Source organism: Halyomorpha halys, unplaced genomic scaffold, assembly GCF_000696795.3.
Source record: "Halyomorpha halys isolate HHAL.00 unplaced genomic scaffold, Hhal_1.1 Scaffold82.1, whole genome shotgun sequence".
NCBI classification, from domain to species: domain Eukaryota; kingdom Metazoa; phylum Arthropoda; class Insecta; order Hemiptera; family Pentatomidae; genus Halyomorpha; species Halyomorpha halys.
The window spans coordinates 735,826-760,624 of NW_027109449.1; positions in this window are offsets into that span (position 1 = coordinate 735,826).

The following is a 24,799-nucleotide window of genomic DNA, read 5'->3' on the forward strand; positions in this document are numbered from 1 at the left end:
ATAATAAAATAAAATGAAATTTAGAAAATACTCTCTATTTTTAGGTCTTCTTATAATTAGAAAATTATGCAGTTGGTCTTGTATTATTTAATTAAAACCTCGCAAGGAATGCCAGCAAATAGTGCGAGAGTGAAAAAAGATCCATGGACAATATCTATATAGTTTACTATATAATTTATTGAATATTATGATATAATTTACAATTGAATGGTAAATTGGCAAACAAAATAAGTATCTTCTTCTTTTAAAAAAATTGAAGAACAGAACTCAGAAGCTAGCATAAATTTCCTGAAGACTATGGTAGGATAGTGAAAAAATAGATTTTTTTTTTTAACAAATAATGTTTCTTACTGAATTAAAAACAATAATTCATGAACTATTCAATATAATTATGATACGATTTTACTATCTAAAAGTATATGAAATTCACTTTAAGAAATATTATTTGGTTTAACAAAATGTATGGTATGGGAGCTTACTGAAAAGTTTTATTTTTTTTTTTAATGACACGTTAACACGTTTTTCTCAGCCACCTGTTAGGTAAAAGGGAATTTACTTAGGGAAGAATTTCTGCATTTAATATACTTTGATTTCGTATTAATGGAGTCGAGGTTTCTTTTAAGTCTTGTCTAAAATTATATTTTTAGGCATTGTGTCCCATAAATGCAGAGTAATATTTAAAGAGAAGATAGAACAGCTAAAAAATAACTTAAAATTTCATGTAGAATGTTTTCCAATTTCTCACAAAAAAAAGCTGAATATGTAAGTTTTGAGTTTTTCTCAAGCAATTTACATTCTTTGATGGATAGGAAAGGATAGCTCTAAAACTATTCTGATTAGGTTATTCTGAATTAGGACATAATAAACTAGACAAGTTTTTCTTTGAAAAAATGTAAAATTTTTGTTTTTTAAAACCATTTGAAGTAAAGTTTCAATTCATGATGTTAAGAGAAGAAAGAATGGAGTTATTTACCTATTTAAAAATTCCTTTAAATAATTTTAATTTTAATAAATTATACTTGCTTTCAAAGAAGTTTTTCTATAGTTAATTATGCTGTAATGTAGAATTTCCTAACTTGTCCGGATGTTTATAATTTTTAAAAAATATATAGATTCATTCTAAAGTACTGATACTCATTAATGAAGTATACTTCGCCTAGATCAAAAGTATAATTTCGTAAAGACAAGTAGGCGATTGGAGCCGACTGAAAACGAATTTGAAGATTGTTTTGCAGATATTTGCCATTAAAACAGGAATGCGGGAAATAATCGAGTCGAATCGGAACAGTTTCGGTGCGTTAAGATCGATATACTAGATAATACCATGAAGTCATTGGGATGAAATAAGACAGTGAGGTCGGTCGGTAGTTTGGTATGAAATGGGAGGTAGCATGCCTCCCGGCACAGCGTAACCTCTGGGGGGTGCAAGGCTAACCACTCCGCTTCCTGCCGCAATCCCAATCCTAGTCCCGATATATTTCTCTCTTTTCAGTTTTATAATATCCAAGACAAAAGAAGTTTAAAGAAACAAATTAGTGAGTGTTGTTCTGGTAAGTAATTATTAAATGTTATATTTCACAATAGTTAGTGGTTCTTATTTGACCGATACCATTAGACTTAGTTGTTAGGCTGTTGCTCCTAAATAATCTCCCGGACAAAAAAATAGCGAAAAAAAATGTACTCTTCCTTAGTTTAGTTAATTTAGCTTATAAAGTTTCAACTTACTCAAACCTGAAGCATGTCTGAGGCTATATTTAAAAAAAAATAAGGTGCATCATCCAACTAAGAGTAGGAAACCCAGAGTACATCAAACTAAACCACGAAAGCAAAACCCTCACTTTCATGGCAAACGAACTCAGCCCATTCAGTTGCCCATTGAAATAACTAGGCGAAGTATACTTCATTAATGCGTATAAGTACTTAAGAATGAGTCTATATATTTTTTATAAATTATAAACATCCGGACAAGTTAGGCAATTCTACATTACAACATAATTATCTATAGAAAAACTTCTTTAAAAGCAAGTATAATTTATTAAAATTAAAATTATTTAAAGGAATTTTTAATTAGGTGAATAACTCCATTTTTTCTTCTCTTAACATCATGAATTGAAACTTTACTTCAAATGGTTTTAAAAAACAAAAATATTACATTTTTTCAAAGAAAAACTTGTCTAGTTTATTATGACCTAATTTAGAATTACCTAACTAGAATAGTTTTATTACTTTAGAAAAACTCAAAACTTAAATATACAGCTATTCTGTGAGAAATTGAAACACATTCTACATGAAATTTTATGTTATTTGTTATCTGTTCTTTCTTCTTTTTAAATATTAGCCTGCATTAATGGGACACAATGCCTAAAAATATAATTTCTGACAACACATTTTTGTAAATCAGGAGCCAAATTTAGACAAGTCCTAAAAGAAACCTCGCCCCATTAAAACGAAATCTAAGTATATTAAATGCAGAAGTTCTTCTCCAAGTAAATTCCCTTTTACCACCATTTTTTTCCATTTTTATTTACCACCTAACAGGTGGCTGAGAAAAACGTCTTAAAGAGTTATTAAAAAAATAAAACTTTTCACTAAGCTCCCATACCATACATTTTGTCAAACCGAATAATATTTCTTAAAGTGAATTTCATATACTTTTCGATAGTAAAATTGTGTCATAGTTATATTGAATAGTTTATGAATTATCGTTTTCAATTCAGCAAGAAACGTTACTTGTTAAAAAAAAATCTATTTTTTTTTTTTTTACTATCCTACTATAGTCTTCAGGAAACTTTTGCTAGCTTCTGAGGTCTACTATTCAATTTTTCGTTTTTTTTTTTTTGTTTTTTTTAAGTAGAAGATACTTATTTTGTTTGTCAATTAATCATTAGAGCTATTGGTAAACCCATAAAGTTATTTCAATAATAGTTTGTACCACATCCTTGTACATTGTCCAACCTTTAAAGAAAGTAGACAATATATCTTAAAGCTACCCATATTCATAACTTGCGAGCTACAAAGCATCCTCAATATATTGAACATTGATAGTGAAGCTAAATTGAACAGCCTCTACATTTATATTGTAACAATATGGAATAACTATGCCATAAGTATGTAAATATTTTTCGAAGCCAATTAATATCTGTACATATCTTACGCTTTTGTTTATTTAAATTAATTCTCATTATTTTAAATTTGATATAATAAAGTAATGAATATTATGTTAATAGTTTTGTATTATCCAGTTTGTTTTGTTTCGGAGCACTTATTTTATCTATTATTTATTGTTTTATAATGGAGCACTTGCCTCAGGTTGTATCTTGTATATTGGGTAATGAATTTGTACAATGTGTAATCCTGGATTGAGTACAAAAAAAGTCCAGATTTTTTTTTTTTTTTAAGATAATAATTTAATAATTCTCAATTTTTTTTTATTTAAAGAATAATGTATGAAATATTTAAATAAATTTTAACTTCACTAAAAAGTTATCAGATATACAAAAAGCTAAAAAATAAAATAAACTAGAAGCATCACTAAAGTTTTAAAATCGAAAAATCAATTATTGTATTTTCTAAACTGCAAAATTAGTCACATTTTGACATTTTAATTTTATATTGAAATTTATTTTAAGATATATTTATATATATTTTTTCAATGGTTTCAAAATAATTTTGAATTAGTTATCAGATTTTTCAAGTTTTCTTGAACAATGAAACCAGTTCTAGGGGCTACTTTTAAACATAATTGTATCATCTTTTTCATTGCTCGGTATGGTTAGTTTAGTCGCCGTTTAATCTTTGATACTTTGTATCTCAAAAAAATCAATCGTCAAAATCGTAGTAAATTGTTTTCATCTTTGGATGATCATCCCTTCAAGACGTGTCGGATCAAAAAAGTGAATGAATTCGTAACTATCATGAATTTATTATGAAGTCATTTTTAAATTTGATTTACTATCAGAATCTGTCATGTGAGTCATGTGGGCTGAAGCTGGTTACAAAATTACCAATGTTATCCAAAGTAGAACCATATACCACAGTTATGACCTGTTTTAAATAAAATCAAAATCCTAAGAACTATAGAGATTAATTGAAGAGACCCGGAGCATGCAGTGTATATACAATGCATGAAATTGCTACAAAGCGTTACGAGCAACAGGGCAGATTTGTTCCGTTTTCAGTCACAATTGCTCGATCATTAGTCAGTAGTGACACTGATTGATTAGTTGCATGCGTCCTTAGTGAAAGTGATCGTTCTGTCATTGACTGATTTATCTCAAAGCCATTGCCTTGTCTTATAAATAAAAAATATACTAAGTAAATGTGTTACTTAAATTCTTTATTGCCAGAAAAAATGAATTTAAGGTATTTTGGCTGACACACAGTAATAAAGCACAATAATAGAACTGATAAATATAGAACTTAAAACAGAATGTCCAACAACAGTCTGCGCTTCAGCCAGGTTATGATTAGGTTTCGTAAGTTGTACGTCATTGCTCCTTTAACTGTCGGTAACTGGGTGTGAAATTTCAAGAACCTTTTTTTTATGTAAATCTCTATTGACTCCATCGGTGATTCCCGATACAATAGGCTGTTTCTTACAAACCAAGGAGCATCTTCTGCAATTCTTATGACTATATTTTGAAATGATTGTAATTTTTTTTTCTTTTCGTAAAGAAAGCCGATTCACAACAATATATCAGCAGTGGTCTGAGAATCTTTTTAAAAATAAGAATAGCTGTTTCTCGTTATAACTTGGATTTTCTGTTTAGGACAGGATATAGCATTGCTAACCTTGCGTATGTCTGAGTTAGTTACTCAAATTATCTTACTGTTTCACTGGCAGGGTTCCACTTTACATTTTTACCTTTTAGTATAGTTCTGGTGAGTCTAAGACACCAGCCTCTTTTAAAGATGTGATATTAAGGTGATTAACTTAGCACCAAATTGTTAAATTAGTGTAATCCCCATTATTTTACATCAGTGATAGGGGTAGACCCCACAAAGTTCAATTTCAACCTAAGTAGTCGTCAGACATCTATTGGGTGGGAAACACTGATGTACAATAATTTTAAATATATTTTTACCTATAATTAATAACTGAGTCGTTAAAAACCAAAATTTATTATCCCACATGATGAAAATGGATTATTTAAAAATAAATTTAATACATTTTTGAAATCTATCCCTTAATAGAATTAAGCTGGTAGTAATGTAAGGATCCACATCCAATAAAAGTACAGTTAAAAAAAAATATGTAAAAGCTTCTACCTAATTTTTTTTGCTCAGAATTCTCAGCGCATCAATTATTCTAAAACTTGTGCAATAGGAAACAGAATAAGTGGGATTTAAAAGTTGTAAGAGTATTAAAAAGATGGAAGGAGGAAGGAATAGAATTCCTGAAGGACGAGGAGCGGTCAAGGAGAAATCCAGTTGAATCCCCGAGTACAGCAATCCATTGTAAATATATATGATGGGCATTGCGAGAACAAGTTTTACAGAAATTTTAACAGAAAAATTTCGAAGATTTACGATGGGTCATATGTCTTCTTCTAATGAAAGGTTACTTTATTATTTATCCTTTTTGTCTTCGTTTTTAAGTCGTTAAGAAATTCCTGCATCGATGTGTATCTAATTCAAGGTAAAATCTACGAGTGTGAACTTTGGACGGCGGTTTCCTTTCCCCGATCCGAACTGCGTTGGAGCAGCACTTCATTAACAGCCATTAGCGGAGGACGGAGTGAGATATTGCCGCAGTGGGCGGACAGGGCTTAATTCAAGAATTAGGACGGCGTTCGTATCGTTCGGCGTGCTACAAGGACGTTCTTAGGTCATCTTTTGCACCGCCCACTCTCAACACTTGTTCTTGTTGTTATTGGCTGCGAACATTTGCTGAGATATTTAAAAAAAAACAAAAAAAAAAAACAGCCTCATTCAGCAGAATGGTCCTGGATGCAAAGCTTCCAAGTGGTATATTTTATGAATGAACAATCATGTAACAATGCATTGAACTGCATTACTTGCTCTTTTAAGACAATTATCAACCGTATTTATCAAAGATGACCTTTCACCGCAAAGACTACAAGGTGTTTGGTGTTCTGCACTCGATTGATATCTTCCTTTTATAAGTTTTAAGAATTTCGCATCGAAACTTTAGGTTTAGGTTAGAAAAAAGGCAGGTTTAAATAATGATAAATGTAGACGTCTTTTAAATTTCAAACAGATCTTTACATTCGACTCTATTGCCTTGATTCCATTTTTCAGACGTATTTCAAATGAAGAATGACATTTTAAAATACCTGTGATTTTCTGATCTGTCGTTCCGTGAAGATGAAAATGACCAAACGCCATTTAACAATTCATATTCCAGGCAAATGATCTCGAATATCAAACAAAATTCAGGAAATTCAATCTTTGCTGCGAAACCGTCACAATAATTGAGGCATTTATTTATTTTGGGCGTTTTCTTTTTAGCAATTTAGGCCTTATAGAATCATCATATCGGGAAAATCATCGGTATTAAATAATTTCAAAATCGGATTTCTTATGGGTGTTCTTCATTGGACATAACTTTTTTCATTAAAAACTTAAGTGTCAAAAGCACCGGAGAATAATTCGATGAAGTTACAAAGTCCGCTTCATTAGTAAAAAAGAACTTTAGTAACAATTACCATTGCCAATCAAGTTTTATTAAAAAACGCTCAAATATCTTAAAAAAGGGAGGAATCAATCAAGTGTTGTACATCCTTAATATCCACCCTACCATTTGGTAGTATGTGGGAACAATAATAAATCCATTTAAATCTTTCCACTAAGCTTTCCAAAGTTATCAACATGAATCACTGGTATATTCCATTGGATAAAAGGCAAAATTAATCGGAATTATATCCCATCAATGATTTTTTCTCTGAGGTGAGAACATAAAGTTATATCTGAAACCCTAGAAAGTGAAAGTAAAGGAAGTAATTGCAATGTATCAAACCTTTCACTAAGAAGGTTACAATTACAATGTTTGCTGAGAATAATAATTGTAATTTAGAGCTCAATTAAAAACATACATCTCACTTGCTGTCACGGGCAGAAAGGGTTTCAACAAATTTATACGAGTATATCGCATATTAATTAAAAAGGTTGTAATTTAAAAAAAAATGTTTCATCAATGAGAAATAATAGAAAATTCGTATTTTAGCTAAGCGTGGCAACCAGTGTTGTCGGTACCAGCATTTGTACCTGATTTTCGGGTAATTTTCACCTTAATGTGAATCGGAGGAGATTAGGGATTTACAATAAAATGGCTTAACGTTCTATGTAGCAGTGTCGCACATATCCAATTAATATGTTGAATTAAAGAACATATACATACCTAGGATCACTTGGGACCAATGATTTTTATATTTTAGGCATAGGATGGATAAAATATATACTTTTTGCTAATGTGACCCGGGTCGCATTTATTGTTGGACCCGTGGTATATTCATTTAAAGGGGACGTGGATTACTAGAACTGTTTTTTAGAATTTTTTTTATGCTTGTGATAGAAATAATTTTGGAGCATTCGGCAACATTGTTTTAGAGGATGATTTTAGGGGCCCGCGTCTGATACAATTATAAGTTTTTGGGAAAATGTATAATAACAATGTTATCCCGTCTATTTCCATTACATTTGGTAAGGTTTATGTGTTGCGACAGTTTACAGTCAAGGTGTATGCATATTAAGACAGGTAATAAAACTTACTTGGTATTGACAAGTTAGTTGAACAACAAAATTTACGAATAAACGAATGATTAATATATAAATTAGTTTTAAAATATGGGTTCATTGGTTACTCTATATTAGATATTGGCAGATTAGCCTGAAATTGGTTCAGCGATTAATGCGAAGCTGTGAAATTAAAATTAAAATTTTCGTTGATAATGGCCGAAAAGTTTGTTATTTAAAATAAATCAATAACGGATGGTGTAGCTAAATGGATATATTTTATGATAATTGATGGAAAGTTTATTATTTTTACGCCTGATATTTATCGTTTAAAAATATATAAACTTTTAGAAGAAGGCTAAATAATAGTTTTTAGATAAAATCTTATTGGTCAGAGGTACTAACTGTCAGATAAATGTCTGAAACCATTTCAAGGTTTTATATCAGCTGAGAGCATACGGTTCCAGCCCACGCGGTTAACTTTCCCCCAGAAATGTTACTTATGCATAAATATGTTTTTATTACCAGCGTATATACAATATATTATATTTTTTTATGACCCAGACCATTTATGTTTAAATGATTTCAATTTCCTTTCCAGCAGGTCTAAGTAGAATATCTAGTTCTAGCAATACCAATTGAAACGATTTATAAAATTTCAAAAGTTTGGAACATTTTAGGATCTACATTCCCCATTTATATACTTTCCAGGAGTATATGGACAAGCAAGTTTCAACATTTATTTTATAATGGTGAGTTTGGGACAAGCGGAGTCCATATTTATGTAAGCAGAGAACTAGACATTTTCTAAGCCTAAGATATCTACCAATATTGCACTTAGATTTAAGAAGCCAGGTCTAGGTTCTGATATAAATATAAGCCCAGTTCAAATCCAAACCTTGTACAAGTTAGTAATCAGCTAAAATAAAATTTAAGTAATGCTTCTATTTATTGATCTTAATTTATATTCTGCATATTTTAATGTTTAATAATTGATTTAAAAAATAATTTTTTTGTAAAATACAGTTTTTTTTTTCATTGGAGTTCTTGACCATGTGAACGGTTGTCTCGAAATGTCACAACAATATACGTTTTTTTACTATCGACTGTTGCTCAAGAACCTCAAAAATATATATAATTAATAGTCAAGAAAGATTAAAGAGTTATCGATGCATACACACACACACACACACACAGACAAAAAAAAAGAAATTAATTTTTAAGGAGGAATGGCAGTCACATAGGAATAGATATTTTAGTAAGCAGGTTTTCATCAAAGTAGATTCAGGATGATTACCATAAGGTGTTAGCGAAAATTTATATGACCAGTGAAAAAAAATACGCACCGTACAAAGACATCTTACAAGTGAAGAATAATGAATGGAAAATTAACTGTTCACGCAGAGCAGCAATGGCGGCGAGATTAGGGAATGAATTATGAATTTCACTCTTAAAAAAAAGGTAACTTTCTTTAGTTCGAGAATTTTAGTGACTAGAACTATATTAATGTAGTAGGTAAAAATATTTATTTTCATATTAAAATTTGTACCATAACAAACGATGAATGATCAGGGGTTCAGTATATGTGTAAAGAAGTACTGTTTCTTGAACGATGGTTATACAAGGAGAGGATTAGTTCAATATTATGCTCAACCACCTGATATTTTTCCATAATTATGGATACTCAATTTATAGAGGCTGGGTTGCCCAAGAAGGCTCTTGAAAACACTTGAGTTGGTTTCCTAATGTAATAATATATATATATATATATATATATATATATTATTTAATAAACTGTAATTTAATTAACAATATTTAGGAAACTTCGAAGTAAGTAGCTAGAATAATATGAGCAATATCAAGGAACCACAGAAGTCAAAGTTATAACTCAGATGAATAAGGAAATACATTCATAAAACAATAAATGAGGTTTCTACACTTATATTCGTTTATTATAGTCATTTATAAATTAATTTATTTTAATAATATTTTTGCTTATGTTTACATTTTCATTTGTTTATAACTTCGTTTTTGTAAAACAAATGTTTTATGTGCGAAGACTGTAAATTTTAATATTTGATTGGTTTTTAAATTTAAATGAAACTTCTAAAATGAATTGAATACTTGTATGGATAACTTGAAGAAAGAAACGAGAGAATAAGATTTATGTACTGGTATATACTAACATATCATTTTTATCTGTCTGATATGATATTGTACATGTACTGCCTTACAAAAAAAAAAATATCAAAATTCTTTTTGACCAATTTTATACTTTCTTTTAAAAATAAAATAGAATATAGAATGTTCTTAATAATAATCCTTGAGTGATCTTTTAAGTTTGTTTATAAATAAGGAGATGAATAAAAATAAATAGGTGTAGTAATAAAAATAAATTAGGGTTTCGACGTTATTTGTTCCCTGGCATTTCACGGTCAAGCTATCTATTGCTATGGACTGGACAATATTAGCTGAGACACAGGCAATAACGTCGATAACATCCTGTGAATCTGTTAGTCAGTGCAGCCGCTGTATCAGACTGCCTCAATGAACAGCACAATTTATGATATATTCTTCAATCATATTCATGTTTATAGTACTAGAGCAGCTTAATATTCGATTCAACATCAACCAGATAAATAGTAAAAGGTTTTTTCTATATTTTATTTTTGTTTAATTAAAAAAAAAAATAAAATGCTAACAACAGTCAAATCCTTGGGGCTTCAAAAGAACAGAATAGTGAAATAACTACTCCAAGACTAAGATGTCCATGAAAATCGGTAAACAAAAAATGAACAACTATTTATTTACCTACGTTTCGCTCCACTTTGCAGAGCTTTATCTGGGCTCTGCCAGTTAGGAGATTATGAAATAGTAACCTGTTTAGAATTTATAGATTTGTCCGGCAATATACTTCTAGGTTATTCCATTAGGCCAATAATAAATTTTAATAACAAGCATATTATTGATTGTAGAGAAAGAATTATCCGAAAGAAAAATCAGAGGAATTTTTCTTTCGAATACTTCGAGGAGGGTTTATAAATATAAATGGTAATAAATTTCAAAATTCGTGAAGTTACACTAGTTATTAATAATGAAGGATAAAAAGGTTGGGATAGAATTCTTCAGTATGGTGTGTGGTTAATCACTGTATCATACACTTGATCACACTAATTAAATTTTTGGAAGAAGATAGTTGACCGTATGAGGTAGATTGGAGGAAGATGTCCGAGTGGATGTCAATAAAGGCATTAAATAGTAAAGGAAAACTATTTATTGTTAACCAACGTTTCGTCCCACTTTGCAGGGATTCGTCAGGGCTGATAAGAATGAAGTTCACAATCAAGGGCAATAATTATTATTTATTGTGCTCAAGTTTAGTTGCACCAATAAATAACATTTATTATTATAAATTATATAATACAACATGAGTGTCGTTCTTAGAGTCCAATCGTCAATTGATACATACAGTATATACAGACTTAAAAAAAAAACAAAAAAAGAAAGAAAAATAAATGATAACGATAATAGTAACATGATAGAAAATATATACAGAAGTGATATCTGATAAACAATATGAATTAAGGATCTCAACCAAGAAAAATCCATTAGGTCACTCTTTTAAAAATTTGTATTGGAGATATTCACGTCTGAAGATTTATACAAAATAAATTAATGTGTGTTTGATGTAATTTATTATTGATCTGTGAACATTAACATTAAATTTATATATAATCTTGACACTTTCTTGGGACTGGTTATTACTGTTTAAATAAAATTCATTTGAAACAATTTATTTCTCATTATAATTCCGACGTTTCGGCTATTTTCGGCCATCCTCAAGGTTAATCTTAAATACAAATTCAGAACCACGTCAATTTTAAAAAGCTTTGTTGCCCAAGACATTAACTTCAGTCCACAATTCCCCCGTTTGTCAATTCTTTGTATTAAATTAAAAATTAACACAGTTAATTTTCACTGTTATAATTTATCAATTGTGATACGCCGGGCTTATAAAGAAATATAAATTGTTTTGAGACTAAAACTTGATAAGATTAATTTTATTTAAACAAATTAACATTTATATCAAATGTTGAGTACAAGGACAGAGTTGGTATCTTTCAATGATTACATTTTATTAATGAAAAATTCGGGATACATATAAATTTATTTAATATGACAACTAAGTCGTAAATAGGACTCGAATATCTCTAAAAACCATGCGTCAATGGAGATTTCTTCTTAGGAATTATTTTCTTCCATTGAGATCCATAATTCATATTTTCAATTCCGACACATATATAACTCTGAAACACCTTGGGTAAAAAAAAATATTAAATTGATGCTACAAAATCTGATTAAATGATAATGAAATTAATAGAGAATAAAATAAATATTAAATTTAATATTATTATATTATTTAGTAATAATAAAATAAATACATTCAGAATTATATTCCCGACCTTTTCATTGTTTATTTAAAGTATATGTTCATTCGATAAGAGATCATGATAATATGATTATTGAAGCTATCAACAGTCTAAGGAGACATGTGATTCTGATCTATGGTCAATTTACGACATTACGAAAAAGTACAAGGCACTCTCGCCATTAGTTACTCGTATTTGTGTACGTGTACGCGCAACTGAATTGACTTTAATTTGCTTAAAAGCAGTAGTCACAGAGGCTGATCACACCCTCACGACATAGCAGCACTAACGTAGCAAGGGTCTGGTCGATTCCTAGAGCGAGAGTGGATCAATGCCAAGTGGTCACCTCGTCCAATGGGTTTTCCATCGAAGGACTTATTCTCCACAATTTGAACACATTTAAAATAGTATAATTTATTTTTTAATATACACTATATAACTAAATACATTTACCTTGATAAATTTTAGTACGGAACAGGGCCTCAAAATAAATATGGATACAACAAAACATATGGTTAGAAGCAGAAACGGCAACACGGTAAAAATATAGGAGAAAATACATTTGAACTGGACAGAGGTTTAGATATTTAGGAAAAAGATGGGTTAACGAGAGTATTCAGGAGGCAACACAACTATGAACTTCTTTGAATATAATTCAAGAAATAGCATTTTGGAGAATAAGTAACGAACGAATACATAAATTTTAATGAACACTGAACCGACAAGTAAACGTAAGAAGCGAAGGTTGAAGCGTTACGTCAAGATTTACCTTGTTGATTTAGGTTTGGATGGGCAACACTAAACAGATATATGTAAAAAACACCGGTGTTACCGGCATCGTACCTTCGGGTTCGCTAAGTATGTTTGGTATGACACTTCGATTTTATTCGTTAAATCTTTTATTTGCCTGGCTTCTCCTTCACTACCTAATAATCCTCCTAGACGTCTGAAAAGGAGATAGCCTCGAGATCTTCTCCTTTAGAAATGTTTTTATCATGTCATAATATCACTTACAGCAAATTTACTTGATTTGTATATATGTAAACAGTTGTAAATATCAATAAATAAATTATTTAAAAAATAATCTTTTATTTGTTTTTTTATTAACTTGAAATATGATTTTACGATTTTTTTCTATCCAGTAAGGCAGGGGATTATAATGCTCTCCAGAGGGTTTTGTTTTAACTTCATTTTACTCACAATACGTTATCATCTTTGGACGCCAGTTCTCCTACTATAGCTGAAGACTATGCAATATGCAATAGACTGTGTGTTTGTTTTACAACTATTGATTTTTCTAATAATTTTTATGAAAGACTTTATTAGTTTAGGAGAAGGAAGGATATTTATAAAACAAAAGAACAAAACATATATCACCAGGAAATATCTCTAGCTTGAGTTGATAGGGCAAAGATCCTAGAACGGTTAAAATGTTTAAGATCGACAACAAATAAACATATTTATGAACGATAACTCATTTATTTTATTATGAATGGGTAAGTAATTATTTAATAATAAATAATAATTAAATTTTTGAAAAATCAATAATATGGTAGGGGAATATAATGTGATGGAATTGGGGATTCACTAAAGCCTGGAATCTGAAGTGCGGGAGGAATTTCATTATAAATGGTATTGAATCCCATTAATTCAAATAAGATTTAATATTGGAAAGATAATGTTGAATTAAATTCAATATTTTTCAAATTACTTTATATAATTTTTTTTTTCAAAGTTTATAGATTATAATATTAAGTAACAGTAAATTAGATACAACTCAGAAATAAAGAATACAGTGCAATTAAGATGATAATATAAAATTAAAATACTTAATTAAAAATTAGTTAAAATTGAGTGGTATTAAGCAGAAGGCTTCATTATACTAAATCCTGATTAATTAAAAAAAAAAGAGTTCAAATTCAGTTTTTGAAATAATTCAAGAATTGTTTAAAAAAAAAAAAACTTGTTAAACCACATATTTTTCAGAGAAATTTTTCGTTATATAAACATTTTTTATTTAATTTTGATTTATTTATTTCCTTTCTGAAGTTAAAAAAAAATCCAAGTCCAAATCCAACAGTTGAAATGAATTACAGAAAGCACAAAGTTGCAGTTCTCTTTTTTACTAAATAAAGGATATATAAATAATTTACTAGTCTTTATTGTTAAAAATAATTAATATCTCTTCAGTGAATGTTACCGTTCGAAATATGTTCCAGTATGAAGGGGAATGTTGAAAAAGTCAATGGAATCACACTCACAATCAGATAAATTTTCAGCACATTTTTCTTTTTTGCCTAGCATTTTAAAAATATTTTATTTTTATTGATATTGCTAGAAAATTAACAGTAATAAAACTTAAATAAATATCCGAACACCTAAACGGATAAACTTTAAATAAAATTCTTTTTAAAATGATTATGTTAACGTTTTCACAATTATGCGATGCAACTAAAGCTAAAATTAGTTCATTATTTGACTATCTCTTCTTGGTAAACATTATAATTTAATTTGTTAAGTAATAAATTAACAAAAATTAATTATTTTCTGTAATATACAAATGAAGAATTTTTGTCATTTGCCTATTGGTGTTGCGAAATGAAGAATTTTCGTTATGCAGGTATCATAATAAATCAGGTTTTAAATAACAGTTATGATTTTTGTGAGATGATAAACACCAGCAATAATTCAAATCGATATTTAACCACCTGACTCACAATAGGATCACTGTCTTATCTTTATTTGAAAACATTTAGTTATATCGAACAATAACAAGGATTTAGGGTGCCCCCGCCACTCCCCCCATCGCATTCGTATTTCCTTATCTTAATTTGAAAACATTTATTTCTAACGAGTAGAGCGGTAATATTAGTCGATTAGTGTAAAATATGCATTTTAAATTAAAAACTTCATTCATCGATTTCAGACCCATTAAAATTGGACGCTTTGTGAAATTTCATCTAATTTTTTTCCCTACAATTTTGGATATTTAAGGTCAACGCCTGTTATCTAGTGTTAGTAGAACGAGATAGACTGTTAGGAAATTTTAGACGGAAGAATTTGAGGAATGGCAAACTGCGGTCGGAGATAGCGGACGTGAAGGAATTGAGTCGGGTCTAGGGACTTTGAAGTTGTCCGATGGTATATCGGAGTTAAAGTATAAGTTTTTTTGTCCTTTCTTTTGTGTTATTATATTCTATCATACACATTCAGACATTGGTAATAGAGATAAGAGAGCACATTCACTCGATATTTATAGAGATATGTAAATTAAATTGTTGGAAAATAAAATATTAAATTAAATTAAACTTAAAGTAAACACAAGAATGTTTTGTTGCTTTTTATTTATTTATTGATATTTACATCTGTATAAAAAATACAACAAGCAAATTTGATCATAATGACATAATGATAATGATATGATACAGCATGTAGAGAAACTACCCAGTAGTAGAACTCTAAAAACATTTTACAATATGAGGTCATGAGGCCACCTTCTTTTCAGGCGCCTCGGAGGATTGCCAGGAATCTGCGTGCAGTTTCCTGTCTTTTCAGTCTTGTCTGAGGATTCCAGGTTAGTCGTTTGTCAAGGTGTAGTCCAAGATAACGAATCTGTTCTACAGAGGTAAGAGCCACATTATTAAAGTATACAATAGGGCAGTCAGCAGGTTTACAACGAAGAGTAAATGTGATTTGTTGGGATTTATTTTTATCCTCCAATTTCGACAGCATTCTTCGAGGATTGTGATATGGGACTGGACAGTTTGGGATGCAATCAAAGGATTATTATTAACTGTGAGCACACATGTGTCATCAGCATACGAGGTAAGGATAGTGTTAAAAGTTATTGGGATGTCAGCTGTATAGACGGTGTAGAGGATGGGACCGAGGATACTACCTTGAGGAACACTAGCGGATTGAAAATAGAGGGATGAAAAGGAACCATTGTGGTTTACTTGGAATAATCTATTAGTAAGAATTGTTGCTTTTTAAATAACCATAATTCAAAGTTTTAATGATATAAAATTTCCTATATATATATTTTAAACAAACTAAAAATACTTTTTTTTCAAAATTTAAATTGACTAACACTCTATTTCTTTAAAACGTAGGTAAAAACATAAAATATTATCACTAAAACAACATGTTACGGAATTCGGCCTCTCCTCCATCTGGCGGTAGCAACAGATTAATCAAAAGTTGTCATAACAAATCGTTTCAAACAAATTTTAAACAGGAACAAGTTCAGACCGACTTTTATCAAATTTGATTTTGTTTTTAAGATTAATAAAAATTAAGTATTTATTTTTATATCATTATTAATAACTTGTCAAAATAATTTGGTGTAATTTGGCATGGATGTATCAAAAATAAGTTGATGTTTTAATTTTTTAAAAGCAGTTATTTGAAATAACTGTATTATTTGACTTGAAAATTAGGACGTGCACATCACAGATATTTGGCATAAAAGACTCTCATTAAAAAAACTTTGAACCTTTCTAACAAAACATTCAGGACAATAACAAAAGCACTTTGCAGTTATAGCAATTTAACATTTTCATTCACAAATCACGTACAACGCTATTTTACGATTCCATTATAAATTATAAAGCCACCTTTTAACACCCATGAATGACATGGTTATAATGCCAGTTAACGCCCTTAAGAGGCTCAAAAGAAACGGTATGTGTGATCTCTTCGACTAACAAATAATGTTAATATAAATATCATACTAGCAGAAGGGCTGCTTAGTACTTTTATTAAAAATATGGAAAAAAATATTCTTAGTTATTTATTACAAATAGTAGGTTACTTTTTTAATTTAAAGTTACTAGTGGTAAGGTTTTTTGCCCAAGGACCCGGGTTTGATTCCGGCTAGGTAGGAAATTGTTTTCTATAACACTGTAGTCGTGGGTCAACACTATGGGTTCAGGAGCCATCCTGGGTTTCACCCAGCCTCATAAATTGTGTACCCTAAATTGGGTAAAAATCTGGTGGTCGAGCATGATTCTGCCCAATTCACCTCCTTGCACAACCCTTGGTCTAGTTACAGTACTTCCATACAAAGTACTGAACCCTGACCCTTCATGGGTTGTAGTGGTACAGATTTTATTTTAAGGTTTTTTGTCATTATGATTTTAAAATAACAATTTTTTTTTACCTAAACAATTATTTACAAAAATGATATAATTTATTTTGAAACATTGACAACAGCCTCTATTTATGATTTAATTTACTTTAAAAGGATAACTGCTTTAGATATCTCACTCAATATCCTTTAGCTTTCAATACCAGTGACATCTTCTGCAGTTCTGATATCCCTTTAATATGAGACCGGCAAAACTTGGTTCAGAGTTTCTCAGCCTGAATGAAAATATTGTGTATAGTTGTTAATGTGGCAATTATGATAGTATCGATTTATTTTAAGTTAAATTTTATTTTCATTAACCTGAAGTTATAATTATTTTAATAGCTATTATATCTTCAATTCATTAATTTATATTTATATTATTATTATTTTATGTATTTATTTTTATTTTAATTATCCTTTCTTTATTTCTGTCTGCTGATTTGTTAGGAATGTATACCTAGGGGGCCAATAAAACTCTTCAATAAAAACAATAAAAAAAGACCAAATGGGTAATTATATATGATTGAATAAACAAGCAATTACCTTGTCATAACGGAGAAAGCACTCATTAGATATTTCGTTGTTTTCTTTTTTTTTTTTATTAATGAAATTAGAGGACATAAAAAGATTGTGAACAAAAAATAACAACTATTATTCAAACTTTGCTTCACGAAACTACTCCTCGTCTTGATTTGGAAATAATTACGGGGCGACCAAGGACTAGTAAGATACAAAGCCAGCCTTCATTTCCCGTTCGAATTTTCCGTTGCACAACCGAGACCAAATAACTGACTGATTAGGAGACAGGGTAATGTCAAGGTGGGCCTCTCATTTACCTTGCACCTCTTCCTTAAATATAAGTTAATTAACGAATAATATAAATTAATTAAAACAGGTTTAATTATGTCATTAATTAATTAATAATTCATATTTTCAGGGCAATAGGTATAAATTAAGCATAAACCCGGGCTTTTCAAAACATAATTTATTTTAATTATATATCTGCATGATATCTATCGATATCATATCTATATATTGTATTAGAAAGAGAATGTCTGTTTTTTTTATTAAAATAAAAAAAATAGTTGTAAATATTTTTTTAATTCAGAAGGATCATAATGCAGGTATTAACCATTAATAAATAGAGGAAACTATTTTTTATTTTTCTCGAACGCTACCCAGACCATCTTTATTATCTCCTTTATAATTTACAATAACTTTATTTCAGTCTTCATTGTTTTAAATATGTTAAAATTTGAAACTTTCCATCAGTAAGATGGCTATAACTTATTTTTTTTTTCTCATTGTCTTCTGTACATAGTTGAAGAATGTAAGACAACAAAAAAAATACGATTTTATAATTTAATAAATAATTAAAACTTCGACGCATCATTCTAGAGATATTTCTTCTCAACCATCGCTTTTGTAGGATAGTCATATATTATTTTCTGATTTCAAAAATTATTTATAGATGTCCCTAGAACGAACCATTAATTATTATTTTTATTTATTTTTTTTCTTACGATTTAGATAAAGTTGTTTTTTTTCAGGACTTGTACACCGAAGTATTACTAGTTGAAGTGATAATACAGTCATAAATCAGTAAGTGATAATGTGTACCTAAGTAGTACGGTATAGTGTTTTTAACGATTGAAAGCACATAAAAATAAAGGTCCACGATATGCCACGTTAACACGATAGCAGTTTAAAGCCATTGAAGCAAACTATTCGGCGTCAAAAATTGTGTAAACTGAATAGTTTTGATAATGATTCCATTCACTAATGTGCCAATAATGTTTTGCACTACTTCTGGTGCACAGTTTACAGTACATGCACTGAAGATGCATACGCCTTTTAAGTAATCTATAGCATCTTAACCATCCCCATGAACTGCATACTGACTACTCTTTGTAAACGAGTCTTGAAACGATATGGGATATCTAGAGTTTAATTTGGATGAAAACCTATATCATTTACTGGAAAAAAAGAATAAGTGTATTTGCATAAAATATTTTATTTTCTAAATATAATAAAAAGAACTGTTTAAATTACCATGTTTAACCACAAACCGTAAAGAGAAAATATAATGAAAACTGTGTCAGCACTGCGGAAGTGGTGATAAATTAATTTTAATTACATTCTATTACTATAACTCAACTATAGTATTAACTATTTAGTTTCAAAACGCAACGAAATTCATTTGAATCGCCTTCCTAATACCTATAATTTTCCAAACAAACCGGATAGGAAAAGAAAATATCAAACCGAAATCGTAATGATATTTTCAATTTGTAAAAATCTTTCTTTGAATACATTTATACGATAGAAGAAATAAATAATAATTTGTAATTCAAATAGTTCATCAAACAAAAACTTTTTGCCAATCCCCATTCCTCTGATTACCAACTAGAGCCTTCATCTCTCCTTTGAAGCTGAGGAATATCTAAATCCGGAACGAGGGGAAGCTGCGAGGATAATGCGATTCGGGATAGACAGTGACAGTAGATGTAACAAACCTCATTGCCGTTTACACATCCCAGTGTAGGCTCTGACGAGATAATTCCATCAATTAATTCCCTTCCCCGTCATCGAATATAAGGGCGGGACCCCCCGGGCGATAAACTCCAGATATGGGAGCTCTCGGTCGCCATGGATACACCCTGCCTCTTGTCTTCTGCTCCCCGCCTGTCACAAGTTATCTTCCTTCCAAACCGCTGGCGAAAACTCTGTCAGCTATTTCTTTTGCGATTGAATTGATCTGTCTTCATGTAGACAGATGGAGTCAGTCCATCAATTTAAAATAAATATATCCAACGTTAATTTTTTTTTAAAGATGTACATTTAATAATGTTGATGGAATCATTTACATAATACAATTTAAAAATAAATTATAGACGTTCAGACGCTGCTTTATCGCAAAACATGCGGCTCGAACTGTAACAAGTACAATGTTTTTACATCCAGGATTCTTTTTTAATTCATTTTTCAGAACTTAACTAAAATCGTGGAACCATTTTTCTCCTATAAGTTCAACACTTTTTTACTCCGTAGTGCAGCAGTAAACGAAGACAAACTGCGACAAATCTCACATCAACAGTCCAAAATTACAGTACTGATGATGTCAGATTAAGTGAGACTCAAGTACTCTGGGCTAGAATCTTCCAATCGTGTTCTAACCAAAAAAATAAATACAAATATAACCTTATTTAATTTAAAATAGTATTTATTTAGATGTACTTCAAAAAAAATTTTATGTACACCTTCATTATTGTTAGGGTTTTCCTGTTTTTGTTTTTTTCTGCAGTATTATAAAATGAAAGATCGGGGTTAGATTATGGATGAAAGATGAAAGATTATTGAACTTAGCCAACGAATAGTTATACCTAATACTTGTTATCTTACTGTTTCAAATTAGTTATTTCATTGTAATCTCTTAATCATTAAATCAGGCGTAAGAAAAAACGCGAATAACTTTAATAAGGAATAGGAAGAATCATATATAAATTATAAACGATATCGTTAAATGAAAATATTACTTAATTTGTTCCTATATTCGAGAAACTTCTATATTCATGTTAAAGGCAATTGGTTCGATATACTGGAGTGCGGCCTAGGTTCTTTAAAAGTAAATAAATACATAGAATATTTGACCCACAGACGGATAGATCTATCTACCAAGAACATAGGACGGCTTCATAACGCAGAATTGTACATAAACAGATAAATATAATTCAGATAACAGCACCGGAGCTTATCACTAAAGAATAATCAGCACTAACCCTATTATTCTGCTTAATAAGTGGGCTAGAGTGTCCACTGAAACGTAGATCGGTCGAGGATCTGACCTCGAGGTATTGGATTTTAATGAAATTCAGGCAAAGGAAATTCGAAGGTAAGAACTATAGGTGTAAACACCATTTAACCTACCACTTTTTTTAACCTTTTTCATGGTTAAAACTGGTAGATATGAAAGTATTTTACAAACATAATAGTTGTTAAAAAAATATTCAAGGAAGGTGATCCAGAACATCTTCCCTTGTCAATATCCCTTAGTGCTACTGTTCTGCTTACTAGCTATACGAGAGCCTTGCAATGTACGCAATGAATGGATGAATCTATGCAATGAATGAATGCAATGAAGTCCCGAAAAGTAGGTTAAACCATTGTTGTATAATAAACAGTTCATTCATTTTTTTCAACTACCTTTTGTCACAGCCATTTCTTGGACCATTTTCCTTCAACAACTACATGCGGTCAACTAATACTCTACCAAAAAAAACAAAACAACAAATAGCTCGAATAAGAGCTACACAGAGATACTTCATTCTATAGTTATAATCTCATTGCTTATTATAATTTAGGTAGTCCTATATCCGTCTTCAATCCTTAAATATAAAATGCTTTTTGACTGAAGATATTTTTCCTGTTTTTATTTATTACTCTCAATCATAATTCTGCGTGTAACTTATCATAATATTTTCCCTTTGAGCTCTTGAATTAATAAACTTATAAAAAATCTACTTCCGCGAATATGTTTGTTTGGTTTAACGTCTATATGCACACCAATTATGGCAGAAAGACGGCTATATTGTTATTCTATTGATACTATGGAAGGATAGTTATAGATAAGAACAAACATAGCAAGACCAACAACCAACGAACCAAATATGACAGATATCCTTGAAGAGACAGGGCGGTGTTTGGCCTGGACAGTACTGTAACTGACAGGTCACTGCTGCACCAAGGCTGACCGCATGTCACATAACGCCTCACTGCATTTCCCTATGTCTAGGGTGCTTTATCTTTTTATCATGCGATGAAGTGCTATTTTATTACATTGTCATAATAATAATTTATCAATTTTACAATTAGTAAGCTATAAAATCAAGTTCAGAACATTTTCATCAAGACCCTAGTTTATTCCTAAATGAATTTAAGATATGTGAACTAAGATGAAATAGACCGTACTCAGAAAAATAGAACCGAACCTTAAATATCATGACATGTTCTTATGGAAATAGTAAACCCTGAACAACTTCGAAAACAAAGAACCTTGAACGTTTAAATACTAAGTTACATAACACGGAGTTGAGCTTTGGGGCTCCACTAAACCTTCGAATTCCTCTTGTATCCAATCTTTACAATCCAAAATCCTTCGTAAAATCCTCAATGCTCTTTATTTTGTTACTGATAAAACCATCCATAAAGACCTAAATGTTCCTTATGTAACCGATCTAGCCCGAACCCGATATTATTCCTTCCATAATAAACTCCCTAACCACCCAAACCCACTCGTTTCTAACCTTGCTTCCTCTTCCATTCCTGGCAATCCTCCGAGGCGCCTGAAAAGAAGATGGCCTCGTGACCTTATATTGTAAACTGTTTTTAGAGTTCTACTACAGGGTAGTTTCTCTACATCCTGTATCATATCATTATGTCATTATGATCAAATTTACTGGTTGTATTTTTTTATACAGTTGTAAATATCAATAAATAAATAAAATAAAAAATAAAAAGTTACATAATGCAACTACAGTAAATGTACAATATACTACAGTAGTATAAAATACACTCTATTTAAAACAATGAAGATACAGGTAGACTAAGATAACTAATTACTTATAAGAGTGAAGATACAGATAGACTAAGGCCAGCTTGTAACCTTCAGTATCCTATGACAACCCTTCAACTGCGCAATAACATAACGACAACTGATGCCTATCATAAGATGGCAATCCTTATGGGTAAAAATTAGGTAGGATGGAGCAGTAAAGGAACTTGCAAGAAAGGGCACAAAGAGAACTGGATTGGGATGTTCTCAGAAATTGGAACAGCATAATAAATTATAGTAACGTTCAAAAGATAATCATGCTGTAAAGGAGAAGCAATTAGCACAGCCGACATATAGAATTATAAAAGGAAGAAAGCAACGTGTGCTGCCCTGGGAAGGATTGGAAATGCAAGTGACAGAAAAAATACACCCTACCCCGTCAATGCAACAAATACCAAGTATTAAATGTTTTACTATTATTGGTGGACTACTAATATTACTTATATGTCTACTACTAAATATATATTTATATGTCTATATTATTATATAAAGGTAGAGCCAGAAGTACCACAGGATAACTTTAGTATTAGAAAATGTTTCAGGGAATATTATAACAAAAAATAGAAGCCCTTTTAGTTGATTTTTTTTTTTTATTTCAGTTCAATTACTATGTTACTTGAAACATTATTATCACTCATTAACTGAATTGAAAATGGAATAATTTTAAGAAATCTAGTGAATGATTAACCCATTTAGTGCCGAAGACTTTTGCTGCGCAGGCAAAAAATGCAGTTCTATTCGCATTGCGAGAGAACTATACCTCAAAATAAATTTGTAATAAGTTATAAATGGTATAATTTCATTACGAGAGAATAAAAAAAAATTTCACTAAGCTAAAAAATCGTTGTTTAGAAAGAAATAATCCGTCCGGCGCTTACCAGGTATCTTGAAGTTATTCTTTATTCTTGTTATGTATTCTTTTATGTAATATTCTTTATTTTGTTACAAAATATATTGGAAATGCAAAGCATATACATTGTAATAGATAGTTTATATAAAGTTATGATGAAAATATGGCTTTTCGTATGTGCAAATATGTTTCGTAAGAGATAATTCAATTGTTATATTCTTTATGATCATTTGTACCTTTTTTATTTATATAATTTTAAATGAATATAGAAAAATTATGAATCGAAGAAGTACAACAAATTTTTAGGCAAACATTTCATAATGAAAAAAAGAAAACAAGATTTTGATTTTAGAGTCCAAAAATGTATTTTTATCAACATAACTTATGGTTTGCAAAATTTTAGACTTTACCACAGTACGTGCGAAGCAGGGGAAAAATAGATAACTATATTTTAAAAAATCTCAAAGAAGTACAAATAATTGACTGAATTATCAGATTTTTTTTTATTTTCTTACAAATTAAAAACGAATTGTGTTTCGGGATAGGGAATCTAAAGCTTACCTCATATTTGAAAAAAACAAATTCTCCGAAACTTTGGAAGACGTTTGTTTTATTATATTTATAGTATTGTTACAAAGAATAATATTTTTTTATCCTATACTTCGATCTTAATACAGCGATTTTTAAATAATGTAACTATTGTTTTTTGTTTCGTTTTTATGAGTCTCTTTTCAAGTCCTAGTAAAATCCTGAAATCTCTGCAGACGCGCCTCTTTCTTGCCCGGCTCTAATCACAGATATTATGTTCAGTCAAATGGTTATTATTCAAGATAAGTCTTTTCAAAAACAAGTTATTTTAAATAATAAAACGTAAAAAAAGAAATATTATCTTGTTTTAATCCATAACAGTGATTGCTACAATGATTAAATCAAAATTATGATATTTAAATAACGTTTTTTAGAAATAAAACATACACTATTTAAACCTTATCTTTAAAAACACGGCACTCATGCTGTATATGACTGTAACTGATTATAACTGATTTATATCCTACATAATTTAGTGAAAATATAACACAGCA